Source organism: Protomyctophum parallelum (assembly GCF_964188405.1).
Source record: "Protomyctophum parallelum genome assembly, chromosome: 3".
Taxonomy (NCBI): Eukaryota; Metazoa; Chordata; class Actinopteri; order Myctophiformes; family Myctophidae; genus Protomyctophum; species Protomyctophum parallelum.
Window position 1 is genome coordinate 1,774,269 of NC_139698.1, and position 13,384 is coordinate 1,787,652.

Consider the following 13,384-nt stretch of genomic DNA (forward strand, 5'->3'; position numbering starts at 1 on the left):
CCACATGAACAATTTCAACTCAGCCTCAAGGTGGCGGTATAACTGGCCGAAAAGTGTTTTTACCTCTAACTGCACGGATCTGTGGATAACCTGGTGGAGACCTGTGCCCAGAAGGGCACTTGTTCTAGTTCACCCCTGTGTCAATAATCTAATGTGATCCTGGGCTCTACACACCCTCCACCAACCTAGTCCCCATATATGGGGGACAAGGGGAGACCAACCTAGTCCCCATATATGGGGGACAAGGGGAGACCAACCTAGTCCCCATATATGGGGGACAAGGGGAGAGCAACCTAGTCCCCATATATGGGGGACAAGGGGAGACCAACCTTGTCCCCATATATGGGGGACAAGGGGAGACCAACCTAGTCCCCATATATGGGGGACAAGGGGAGACCAACCTAGTCCCCATATATGGGGGACAAGGGGAGACCAACCTAGTCCCCATATATGTGACCAGTGCCAATGATTTGAACCACAAGTCGCCAGCTCTGTTATGTCACTATAGGACAAATTAGATTCTTTCTTTTTTTTTGGTGTTTTTCGTTTTTAGCCACATTAAAACAGTTGGAATGTTAAAGAATGTTTTTATTCCATCAGAAAGTCGTTTTAGTGTCATTAAGTGGTTGTATTTACATTGCAAAAATGTCTCTATGATTACAGTTTATTTGCCGTATTTTGGGGGTGTGAACATTCCTGCACGTATTTACATAGAGTCGTTTCGATTGGCCATAGCTATCTTTGTTCTCCAGTTACAGTAGCCGTGTGTTTGTGACAATAGTCAATAAATAGCCTACAACATCAGCATTTTTGTTAACTTAATATGATGCTGTTGGATGTTGTAATAAAAGTATAAATTAACTGATTTACCCGTCGTCCACTGAAGAAAAAGTTGCTGTTTGTTTGTGGTCTCCACGGACCACACGCATTCTGACGATTGTCTTAGTTGTAAATCCATTCTTCTGCCCTTTATTTCAGTGCACACATGTGCATGTTTAGCACTGTGTTTTAATCTCTGTAACTTTATTACCGTTGGATGCAGCTGCCTGATGATCAATAGCCTACATGAATTAATAACATCGCGCGTGATCGCGCGTCGCGGTAAAATCCGTCTTTTATATAATTTGATCAATCCATGACATCCATGCGTGATCGCGCGTCGCGGTGAAATCCGTCTTTAATATAAGTTGATCAATCCGTGACATTGTTGTTCAAATATTGAATGAGAAGACATAGTGTAGTACTTCAAAGTGGAAGCATCATAACACACGTCTAAGGTATTTTTTCCCCTGACTTTCTGTTGGTAAGGTTTTGACTCTTTCACATCAGTGCACGGCTGATTCAAGCCATGCATTTAGGGGTAAAAAGGTACCTTTGTACATATTAATAATGTAATGTAAACATACAGCATTTTTAAATTTAGCAATTAAAAGCATGGGTCTAAAACTACAAGTAACTCCATGGAATAAATTATAGCCTACTTGCAGTGTTAGCGGCAAGTAGTTTTACTCCACATGTAATTATTTGAAAACTCAATTAGCCTACTAGTTATTTTTTTAGATTGTATTATTACAAAACATACACTAAACAACGTCCGTCCTATATTTCTATATTGCAATACTGATACTTTATCATCTCTATTTATTCTTATTCTAAGAGTTCTAGATGACCTTCTGGCTTCTTTTACTAAGTGTCCACTCAAGTCATTCTGTGCAGTTGACAGTGTGGAGTGGTTAGAGGATGGGGGGGGAGTGTTTATGCAAGTATCTAGGGGTGGAGACAAGTATCCATTGTCACACCCATTCCTTGGCTCAGAGATGCTAAATAATTTGAAATCTTAGAATGGCTAATTCTGTACTTTGGTGTTTACAGTTAAACAAGTTTCAAATGGTCATATCTTCTTCATTTCCCCCCCAATTTCAATGAGCAATACATCATATGAAAGGTTACAGTGTGCAGTTTCATAATATGTAAAGAACTGAAAAATGACCATGGCCCCCTTGTATATTAAACCACTGGCACTGGTCACATATGGGGGACAAGGGGAGAGCAACCTAGTCCCCATATATGGGGGACAAGGGGAGAGCAACCTAGTCCCCATATATGGGGGACAAGGGGAGACCAACCTAGTCCCCATATATGGGGGACAAGGGGAGACCAACCTAGTCCCCATATATGGGGGACAAGGGGAGAGCAACCTAGTCCCCATATATGGGGGACAAGGGGAGAGCAACCTAGTCCCCATATATGGGGGACAAGGGGAGAGCAACCTAGTCCCCATATATGGGGGACAAGGGGAGACCAACCTAGTCCCCATATATGGGGGACAAGGGGAGACCAACCTAGTCCCCATATATGGGGGACAAGGGGAGACCAACCTAGTCCCCATATATGGGGGACAAGGGGAGACCAACCTAGTCCCCATATATGGGGGACAAGGGGAGACCAACCTAGTCCCCATATATGGGGAGACCAACCTAGTCCCCATATATGGGGGACAAGGGGAGACCAACCTAGTCCCCATATATGGGGGACAAGGGGAGACCAACCTAGTCCCCATATATGGGGGACAAGGGGAGAGCAACCTAGTCCCCATATATGGAGGACAAGGGGAGACCAACCTAGTCCCCATATATGGGGGACAAGGGGAGAGCAACCTAGTCCCCATATATGGGGGACAAGGGGAGAGCAACCTAGTCCCCATATATGGGGGACAAGGGGAGACCAACCTAGTCCCCATATATGGGGGACAAGGGGAGAGCAACCTAGTCCCCATATATGGGGGACAAGGGGAGAGCAACCTAGTCCCCATATATGGGGGACAAGGGGAGAGCAACCTAGTCCCCATATATGGGGGACAAGGGGAGAGCAACCTAGTCCCCATATATGGGGGACAAGGGGAGACCAACCTAGTCCCCATATATGGGGGACAAGGGGAGAGCAACCTAGTCCCCATATATGGGGGACAAGGGGAGAGCAACCTAGTCCCCATATATGGGGGACAAGAGGAGACCAACCTAGTCCCCATATATGGGGGACAAGGGGAGAGCAACCTAGTCCCCATATATGGGGGACAAGGGGAGAGCAACCTAGTCCCCATATATGGGGGACAAGGGGAGACCAACCTAGTCCCCATATATGGGGACATGGGGAGACCAACCTAGTCCCCATACATGGGGGACAAGGGGAGACCAACCTAGTCCCCATATATGGGGGACAAGGGGAGAGCAACCTAGTCCCCATATATGGGGGACAAGAGGAGACCAACCTAGTCCCCATATATGGGGGACAAGGGGAGAGCAACCTAGTCCCCATATATGGGGGACAAGGGGAGAGCAACCTAGTCCCCATATATGGGGGACAAGGGGAGACCAACCTAGTCCCCATATATGGGGACATGGGGAGACCAACCTAGTCCCCATACATGGGGGACAAGGGGAGACCAACCTAGTCCCCATATATGGGGGACAAGGGGAGACCAACCTAGTCCCCATATATGGGGACATGGGGAGACCAACCTAGTCCCCATATATGGGGGACAAGGGGAGACCAACCTAGTCCCCATATATGGGGGACAAGGGGAGACCAACCTAGTCCCCATATATGGGGGACAAGGGGAGACCAACCTAGTCCCCATATATGGGGGACAAGGGGAGACCAACCTAGTCCCCATATATGACTATTGGAATAGTTTTAATTTTGTTTTAGTCACCCGGAATGTTTTAGTGTTTAGTTTAGTTTAAGTTTTAGTCGACTAAATGCCATAACCCCCCCGGGTGAAGAGAAGAAGCTTGCAACTCCTCATGCATAGAAGGAAGCATGAGGCATCAGTCCGTTGCTCTCCCCAGGTTGGCGGAGGCAGTGTAGCGCCCAGGGTTACATTAGACAACACACATACCTCACTGTGGAGGACAGACAGACAGACAGACAGACAGACAGACAGACAGACAGACAGACAGACAGACAGACAGACAGGTACCTCACTGCAGGAGGCCACCGCTCTGTGCAGAGGAGTCAGCCACTTGCTGTCTTTGGCGTTTACCCTGGCTCCTGGAAACGCACACACACACGCACGCACACGCACACGCACACGCACACGCACACGCACACACACACACACAGAGTTCTGTCAGTTCCCTTGAGCCACGACAATACAATAGGGTTGTAAAATGAACGTGTGTATACATTTAAATGGGAAGGATGTATATGATTCCATGATGTGTTGAGGATAGGGCTTTAAGCCATTTTGGGCGGGAACCCCTTTTGATGGTAGCAATATGTTATGATAGAAGATATGATTTGATGTCGTTCAGAACTGACATGCTGCTCAGGATAGAAGATATGATTTGATGTAATTCAGAACTGACAAGCTGCTCAGGATAGAAGACATGATTTGATGTCATTCAGAACTGACAAGCTGCTCAGGATAGAAGACATGATTTGATGTCATTCAGAACTGACAAGCTGCTCAGGATAGAAGACATGATTTGATGTAATTTATAACGGACATGCTGCTCAGGATAGAAGATATGATTTGATGTCATTTATAACGGAGATGCTGCTCAGGATAGAAGACATGATTTGACAGAGCGGCTGAATTATTTGTTTTGATTAGGTGGTGAACGGTGCTGGTTTAAAGGAGAATTCCAGACTAAAAGGCTTTCTTACCTTTCTTTGTATAGTCGTTACGTCCCCACCAAAGAGGTCCAGGTGTTATTTTGTGCAAAAGCTCCTTATTGGCTATTCCCCCTACCATAAGCCCTAAATGAATTGCATTGAACGGGAATTGAATGGGGCGATTTCTATTTTTTCATTATTATTTTGGCTCGGCCTTTCCTTCTTTAGCGATCCTAGACCAGATCACGCACGCGCGCGCTGCCGTCCACCTCCCATTATACAGGCTGACTAAAACGCTGAATAACTCCTAATCTACGGAGCTCTCCATGGTTTGGATAAAACGTGCGATGTTCGGAGGTCTTTGACGATTATCCGGTGGTCTGGATGGAAACATTGGGCGCTTTCTAGAGCAAGGACGGCTATATTTTAACCCGCTAGCATTGACGCTATTTATTTAGCATAAGATGGACGACAATACACAACATCCGTTTCTGTGCTGTGTGTGCAACCTCTAAAATCGCCCCCACAGCCCGAGGTTGGCTTAGGTTTTGTTATTTGAGAAAGTAGAAGATGAGTGTTTTGTTTTTTGTTTTTTTTGCTGCTTTCTTTTGTTTTAGGGATTTTAGCTGTTTTTGACAGGGGGGCATTCGAGCATGGGGCTAAATGTGTATTTCTTTACAAAATGTTATAGCGATTTATTTTTTTATTCTTTACTATAGTCCTACTAGACCCCAAAAAATTACATCTGGTCACAAAAGATCACAGGATCTACTGAATGTGTCAAACTGACATATTGAGCCTATTACAGTGTGGCTTCCCCCCCAGTAGACTGCCTTCACACTACAGGATAATCTGATGTAATACCGATAAAGCCGATAAAGCGGCACACTTTACTACTTCTTTCGATGGAAATAAGCGAACTAGCACAACACCCCATATAGCCCCATTTAATTCCCATTCAATGCAATGCAATTCATTGAGGGCTTATGGTAGGGGAAATAGCCAATAAGGAGTTTTTGCACAAAAAAAACACCTGGACCTCTTTGGTGGGGACGTAACAACTACAAAGAAAGGTAAGAAAGATAAGAAAGCATTCTAGCATGGAATTCTCCTTTAACCCACGGCTAGAAGGCTGTTTCAACCAATCAGATTGCCTCGTGGAAAGGAGCCGTTGTAAAATGGACAGTAACGTACAGTAACGTACAGTAACGTACAGTAACGTACAGTAACGTACAGTAACGTACAGTAACGTACAGTAACGTACAGTAAATGGACAGTAACGTACCCGACAGGACGAGCAGCTCGATGATCTCGGCGTCTCCCAGGTAGGCGGCGGCGTGCAGCGGCGTTCGCTTCTCATTGTCCTGCAGCGGGAAGAGAAACGGGTCACACACAACACTGGGCCCCAGCAGGGGGCCCCGGGACCCCCACGGGTCATTGAGGGGGTCCGGGGACCCCCAGGGGTCATTGAGGGAGTTCTAGGGGGTCTGGGGACCCCCAGGGGTCATTGAGGGGTCCGGGGACCCCCAGGGGTCCTTGAGGGAGTTCCAGGGGGGTCCCCCCAGCTGAATGACAGTGTGGAACCAAACGGACCCTTATGGGGTCTGTCCATTTGGTTCCATTTTATACACTCTCGCGTATGTTTTAAACGCACATCTTTGCTTCTGCGGGGGGGGGGGGTCCCTGGAATCAGAGAAGAAATGTTTTTATAATAGTAGTCATGGGGGCCCCCCCGCTCGGTGGCCAAAAACATATAATATTTGGGGTCCCTGACATGAAATATTGAGCACTACTTACTGATACAGAAACATAGGTATTTCAGAAAACATTGTCAGAAGACATTTTTAGGTCAGATTCCAATCTGGATGTTGCTGCCAGTTTAAATCAGGCCTACGTAACTCGCACACAAACAACGCCCACCCTCCACTCTTATTTTGACACAAACAACACCCACCCTCCACTCTTATTTTGATACAAACACCCACCCTCCACTCTTATTTTGATACAAACAACGCCCACCCTCCACTCTTATTTTGATACAAACAACACCCACCCTCCACTCTTATTTTGACACAAACAACGCCCACCCTCCACTCTTATTTTGATACAAACAACACCCACCCTCCACTCTTATTTTGACACAAACAACGCCCACCCTCCACTCTTATTTTGATACAAACAACACCCACCCTCCACTCTTATTTTGACACAAACAACGCCCACCCTCCACTCTTATTTTGATACAAACAACACCCACCCTCCACTCTTATTTTGACACAAACAACGCCCACCCTCCACTCTTATTTTGACACAAACAACGCCCACCCTCCACTCTTATTTTGACACAAACACCCACCCTCCACTCTTATTTTGACACAAACAACGCCCACCCTCCACTCTTATTTTGACACAAACAACACCCACCCTCCACTCTTATTTTGATACAAACAACACCCACCCTCCACTCTTATTTTGATACAAACAACACCCACCCTCCACTCTTATTTTGACACAAACAACGCCCACCCTCCACTCTTATTTTGATACAAACAACACCCACCCTCCACTCTTATTTTGACACAAACAACGCCCACCCTCCACTCTTATTTTGATACAAACAACACCCACCCTCCACTCTTATTTTGACACAAACAACGCCCACCCTCCACTCTTATTTTGACACAAACAACGCCCACCCTCCACTCTTATTTTGACACAAACACCCACCCTCCACTCTTATTTTGACACAAACAACGCCCACCCTCCACTCTTATTTTGACACAAACAACACCCACCCTCCACTCTTATTTTGATACAAACAACACCCACCCTCCACTCTTATTTTGATACAAACAACACCCACCCTCCACTCTTATTTTGATACAAACAACACCCACCCTCCACTCTTATTTTGATACAAACAACACCCACCCTCCACTCTTATTTTGACACAAACAACACCCACCCTCCACTCTTATTTTGATACAAACAACACCCACCCTCCACTCTTATTTTGATACAAACAACACCCACCCTCCACTCTTATTTTGATACAAACAACACCCACCCTCCACTCATATTTTGACACAAACAACGCCCACCCTCCACTCTTATTTTGACACAAACAACGCCCAACCTCCACTCTTATTTTGATACATGTTTTATTCTAGTTTATTTTTCTAGCATTTAGTTATAATAATCATATATTATTCATCCGTTTTCTACATGAATGAAATAACCACATTATAAACGTATAAAATGAAATGGGAGTTTAAAAACATAATGGCAAAATATGACTCCTATATGGTCGTTGAAGTGGGACTCATTTCTAAAAGACCATCCCTGCATCCTGGGACTCATTTCTAAAAGACCATCCCTGCATCCTGGGACTCATTTCTAAAAGACCATCCCTGCATCCTGGGACTCATTTCTAAAAGACCATCCCTGCATCCTGGGACTCATTTCTAAAAGACCATCCCTGCATCCTGGGACTCATTTCTAAAAGACCATCCCTGCATCCTGGGACTCATTACATGATGATAACTGCTCTGTAAAAGGTTTAGAGACTAATAATTCATTACATGATAACTGCTCTGTAAAAGGTTTAGAGACTAATCATTCATCACATGATGATAACTGCTCTGTAAAAGGTTTAGAGACTAATCATTCATTACATGATGATAACTGCTCTGTAAAAGGTTTAGAGACTAATCATTCATTATATGATGACTGCTCTGTAAAAGGTTTAGACTAATCATTCATTATATGATGACTGCTCTGTAAAAGGTTTAGACTAATCATTCATTATATGATAACTGCTCTGTAAAAGGTTTAGACTAATCATTCATTAGATGATAACTGCTCTATAAAAGGTTTAGAGACTAATCATTCATTATATGATAACTGCTCTGTAAAAGGTTTAGACTAATCATTCATTATATGATAACTGCTCTGTAAAAGGTTTAGACTAATCATTCATCACATGATGATAACTGCTCTGTAAAAGGTTTAGACTAATCATTCATCACATGATAACTGCTCTGTAAAAGGTTTAGAGACTAATCATTCATTATATGATAACTGCTCTGTAAAAGGTTTAGACTAATCATTCATTATATGATAACTGCTCTGTAAAAGGTTTAGACTAATCATTCATCACATGATGATAACTGCTCTGTAAAAGGTTTAGAGACTAATCATTCATTACATGATAACTGCTCTGTAAAAGGTTTAGAGACTAATCATTCATTACATGATGATAACTGCTCTGTAAAAGGTTTATAGACTAATCATTCATTACATGATGATAACTGCTCTGTAAAAGGTTTAGAGACTAATCATTCATTAGATGATGATAAATGCTCTGTAAAAGGTTTAGAGACTAATCATTACATGATGATAACTGCTCTGTAAAAGGTTTAGAGACTAATCATTCATTACATGATGATAACTGCTCTGTAAAAGGTTTAGAGACTAATCATTACATGATGATAACTGCTCTGTAAAAGGTTTAGAGTCAACTAAACATTCATCACAGATCTTTGGTTACCTGCGTGTTGACGTCCTCCTTCTTGAATATGAGGGAGCGGACTTCATCTGGGTCCACGTTGAAGATGGCTTTCAGCAGGGGAGGCTGCAGAGAGACAGAACCAACAGACTTCATTTAGCTCATTAGCTTAGCTTCATTAGCTTAGCTTCATTTAGCTCATTTAGCACAGGGGAGGCTGCAGAGAGACAGAACCAACAGACTTCATTTAGCTCATTTAGACCTAATTCTACAAATGTCTTCCAGTGTTCTGAAAGTCCCTCTGTTTCTACGTCAGCGCTGCTCAACCTTTTTCATGTCAAGGACCCCCAGAATCATCTGTATTTGGCCGCCGACCCCCATCTGAAAATATGTTGTTCCAGAAGCAACGTTTAGCGTTAAAAACGCTCACTGTGAAAGAATATATATTCAAATATTTGCGGCACGTTTTCACGATTTAAAAAAAAATAACAGATCTACAAGCTCGTAGCACGGCACTCTGTGCTTGTAGATCTGCTATTTTTCAATAGCTAAAGTAGTATAACACAATGCTTAAAACGCCAAAAGGGGTCCCCGCCCAAAATTTTGAATCGAATAGTCATTTTTTTTTAAAGCGGACGCTTTTGGTCCGCGAGACGGCCGCTTTTGGTCCGCGAGCCATGCTCGCGCCTTGCAGCACCGCAACGCCTCCTCCCCTCTCCCCCTCACTACTCGTGGTAACAACAAGGAAGTCAACACACACACACACACACACACACACACACACACACACACAGCAGCCTGCCCTGCACTCATGCCACCACAAAATAAATCTAAAGTGTGGTTGCATTTTAGAATATGCAAGGAGAACAAAGAACAAGTGGTGTACAGTGTCAACTATGTGACAAGAAATTGGCGTATCACATACGGGATGGCCCAAGAAAGAGCCTCGTCGGAAGGGTCTGAGAGCGGCGTAGACCGCGGCGCAAATTAGCGCGCCTGGAGCTCCAGGACTGGTGTTTTCACATCTGAGTTTCAATCGGAAGAGAAGCTTTGATTATAGGCTATATATTTATTTTTTTGGAGAGGTAATGCCTGCGTCAGGCAGTTGACTTGTTACGGTCGGATGTACTATTAAGCCTAATTATTTGTGCGTCACTGCTTTCATGAAGGCAACAGTTGTTGCTTCAATGCTTATCGTTTTAAATAAATGAGACCAATCCAAGCATGCCTTTCTCTCCGATATTGTTTAAGGTGCGCGCCTCGCATCGCGCACCTTGTATCGCAGACTAAAATGTCAGGAAGGGACTAGAGGACAAGAGATCCAGTACAAGTCATTTTACACTTGGTTGCATGCTGAAAATAGCAGATCTACAAGCTCACAACGCGAGCTTGTAGATCGGCTAGTGTGTGCTGTTAACCCATTCTGGACGGGGAACCCCTTTTGGTGTTTTAACCCATTCTGACCTGAGATCAGATTCATATGAGGTTTCCACTGGACACACACTGGTCTGATTAACCCATTCTGACCTGAGATCAGATTCATACGAGGTTTCCACTGGACACACACTGGTCTGATTAACCCATTCTGACCTGAGATCAGATTCATACGAGGTTTCCACTGGACACACACTGGTCTGATTAACCCATTCTGACCTGAGATCGGATTCTAAAAATGTCAGTCGTTCTTCGATTTTTCAAAAATAGCAGACCTACAAGCTCGTAGCGCGCCACTCGGTGCCTTCAGGTTAATGTCAGAATACAGAATACAGAATCAGCTGTCACAATTCCACAACATGCAAACATGACCCGCTTTAATTACTTCAGTCTAAATGAGTAGCTCAATGCTTCAACACACGTATAATTAAAGGCATTTGAAATTACATAAAAATGTTAATTTTCAGGATTCCAATTCAAAAAGAGCAAAAAAATAATTCAAGATTTAAATTTGAATATAGCAAAAATAAAATATAATAAATAAAAATAAAAATAAATTTTTTGCTACGACAGTAGTGAGTGTGGAAATATAGTGGCCCTCTCCAATCCATCGTCAAAGCTGCACCACCCCCCTGGTCTATGGCATTGGTTACGTCAAGCTGGACGGCTCACAGCACAGAGCTACACACACCGTTCAACGCCATCAGCACAATGAACGCCATCACGCTGGGGCGCAGAGAGAGCTTGTAGATCAGCCTCAATCACCACTACAGGATGCTGGGGCGCAGAGAGAGCTTGTAGATCAGCTTTAATCACCACTACAGGATGCTGGGCGCAGAGAGAGCTTGTAGATCAGCTTTAATCACCACTACAGGATGCTGGGCGCAGAGAGAGCTTGTAGATCAGCTTTAATCACCACTACAGGATGCTGGGCGCAGAGAGAGCTTGTAGATCAGCTTTAATCACCACTACAGGATGCTGGGCACAGAGAGAGCTTGTAGATCAGCTTTAATCACCACTACAGGATGCTGGGCGCAGAGAGAGCTTGTAGATCAGCTTTAATCACCACTACAGGATGCTGGGCGCAGAGAGAGCTTGTAGATCAGCTTTAATCACCACTACAGGATGCTGGGCGCAGAGAGAGCTTGTAGATCAGCTTTAATCACCACTACAGGATGCTGGGCGCAGAGAGAGCTTGTAGATCAGCTTTAATCACCACTACAGGATGCTGGGCGCAGAGAGAGCTTGTAGATCAGCTTTAATCACCACTACAGGATGCTGGGCGCAGAGAGAGCTTGTAGATCAGCTTTAATCACCACTACAGGATGCTGGGCGCAGAGAGAGCTTGTAGATCAGCTTTAATCACCACTACAGGATGCTGGGCGCAGAGAGAGCTTGTAGATCAGCTTTAATCACCACTACAGGATGCTGGGCGCAGAGAGAGCTTGTAGATCAGCTTTAATCACCACTACAGGATGCTGGGCGCAGAGAGAGCTTGTAGATCAGCCTCAATCACCACTACAGGATGCTGGGGCGCAGAGAGAGCTTGTAGATCAGCCTCAATCACCACTACAGGATGCTGGGGCGCAGAGAGAGCTTGTAGATCAGCCTCAATCACCACTACACGCACGCCAGTGTTGTTTTTGGCAGCAAATTTCTATTTTAGTTTTAGTCATTAGTCTCCTGAATAGTTTTCACTTAGTCTTAGTCACATTTTAGTCACCTGGAATGTATTAGTCTAGTTTTAGTCGACTAAATGTCATAATATTTTAGTCGACTAAATCTACAGGCGATTTAGTCGACTAAAATGTGTTTTGGCGGGCCTTGTTGCCGTCATAATGACTTATTTTACACTTGCTGAAAATAGCCGATCTACAAGCTCACAACGCTTCGCGCTGCGACGCTATTTTCAGCATGCAACCAAGTGTAAAATGACTTATACTGGATCTCTTGTCCACTAGTCCCTTCCTAACATTTTAGTCTAGTTTTTATTTGTTGACGAAATCGTCAGTATATTTAGTCTTATAGTTTTAGTCACCATAGCTTAGTTTTAATTTAGTTTCCATTCAGTTTTCTTCAGTGGAAAAAGGTAGTCGACGAACATTTTTCGTCTTAAGTTTTAGTCGACGAAAACGACACTGCTACACGCACGCCCCTCATCTGAACAGAGGAGTCCTGTTTAGAGCCATGACAAAATACCGTTCAAAAAAGGAAAAATCACACCCGTGTGAAATGAGCGCTGCAACTCCGCGTGGGGGACCCTGGATGTTCCAGGCCCGCCACGGCATCGGCAATGATCACGTTGTGCTGCCAACGAATATTCTATATCCCAACGAATTTTCGAATAAAAAAACCGAATAATATATCAAATCATCGGTCGCGAGACTGACCGCATGTAACGTTACTGAGCAGTTGTTGTCGCGAGATCACAGTCAACGCAGGGAAACTAACAAACAAAACACCGCGCACATGTCAGCATGTCACTCCATGTCATGCACATGTCAGGAGCCGAGCAACATTAATGATGGCAGCAGCGGTCAGTCGGTTCTTGCTCGCAAGAGGAGGATCCGCGACGAGTGATTTTCACCCGTGAACGAAGTCCACACGCACAACACCAGAGGGAGTGCAACGAACCATGTACAACCCAGATTCACCCACAACACCAGAGGGAGTGCAACAAACCATGTACAACCCAGATTCACCCACAACACCAGAGGGAGTGCAACAAACCATGTACAACCCAGATTCACCCACAACACCAGAGGGAGTGCAACAAACCATGTACAACCCAGATTCACCCACAACACCAGAGGGAGTGCAACAAAC

At 44.5% G+C, this 13,384-nt stretch overlaps 1 protein-coding gene across 1 annotated transcript in view; it reads right to left on the reverse strand.

The window, feature by feature from the left end:
- ankrd28b (ankyrin repeat domain 28b) overlaps positions 1 to 9,247 on the reverse strand; it is a gene marked incomplete at its 3' end in the record, with an annotated part of 67,265 nt that extends 58,018 nt beyond the window's left edge. The window contains exons 1-3 of the mRNA XM_083761271.1: positions 9,167 to 9,247; positions 5,903 to 5,981; positions 3,980 to 4,050 (exon numbers count right to left, since the gene is read on the reverse strand). The remainder of the gene's footprint in view (positions 1 to 3,979; positions 4,051 to 5,902; positions 5,982 to 9,166) is intronic.
- Positions 9,248 to 13,384: the final 4,137 nt, after the last annotated feature.